This window comes from Octodon degus, unplaced genomic scaffold (assembly GCF_000260255.1).
Source record: "Octodon degus isolate 3935 unplaced genomic scaffold, OctDeg1.0 scaffold00189, whole genome shotgun sequence".
Classification (NCBI taxonomy): domain Eukaryota; kingdom Metazoa; phylum Chordata; class Mammalia; order Rodentia; family Octodontidae; genus Octodon; species Octodon degus.
In genome coordinates, this window is record NW_004524765.1 from 2527742 (window position 1) to 2528823 (window position 1082).

The 1082-nt window shown below is 40.6% G+C and overlaps 1 pseudogene; it reads right to left on the bottom strand.

The window, feature by feature from the left end:
- The window catches only part of LOC101560293, a 3172-nt pseudogene extending 2332 nt beyond the window's left edge, over window positions 1-840 (bottom strand).
- Window positions 841-1082: the final 242 nt, after the last annotated feature.

Here is a 1082-nt window from a genome sequence, read left to right on the forward strand (position 1 = left end):
TTTCAAACTTAGGACCTTGTGCTTGCCAGGCAAGCACTTATGCCACTGAGCTATCTTCTCAGTCCTTGGCTTCTTTTTATTATTTGTGATTTCCTGTCCAAAACTTCTCTACTTGGGTTGCCAAAGCATTTATATTGACATTACTTTGGGGACCACCTACTGCTCCCCCAAAAGTCTTGGATTCTCTGCTCTTGGCAACTTCTGCAATAGCAGCAGTCCTTTACTTTTCAACTTCATCATTATTATTTGTATGTGTGAAGGGCATTGTAACTTGTGATGTCTGTCTTTCATCAAGTTCTCTGCTATGTACTTGAACATGAGAAACATACTGCTATCCAAAATGCACAAGAGAAGGTGGTCCACCTTCAGTTCCAATGTTGCTTCTACTGTGTTTTCACAAGCTTCTCTATAACTCCCTTTTCTCAATAAGGTGTTCTACTTCACCACCAAGAACTGTGGTGTCATTATTCAAGAGCAGTAATCTCTTTGTTATGTGAACAATGCCTGAAAGCTTGGATTTACTTCCAGGTAGTGCATTCAGGGCATTTTTTAAATTTAATTTTATTTTTTGGCAGAACTGGGGATTGAATTCAGACCCTTAACCTTGCCATGCAAGCACTAATTCTACTGAGCCATCTCCTCGGCCCTTTATTTTTAACATATAACAAAATTCTACTGCTGTGAAACTTATATACGCATCAGTCATCTATAGATGCAGCATCATTAGTACAGCTTGACATTCTTCTTTACCCTTTGGTGTAGCAATATTGCACATTTGTTGAATTTACAAAACAAAACACATGGACCTTCAAGCTCTTCTACCTTTCCACCACTGCTGATATCATTGTGAAAGATGGGGGAAAGCTTTCACTGAATTAGGTTGAACTGTAATGACCTCAATTTCAGAAACTGCTCCCACAAACACCCCCCATGCAGAGTTGATAATGTGGTCATCTTGACTTCAGATGTTATGAGTGTGTGCTGGGAAGAACAACCTCACCCAGGCCTATGCTGAACTTTGAAATAATATGAGAGAGGAGGTGGCTCCACTCAACTTCCTGCAACACCCTGTCCTGCCACCC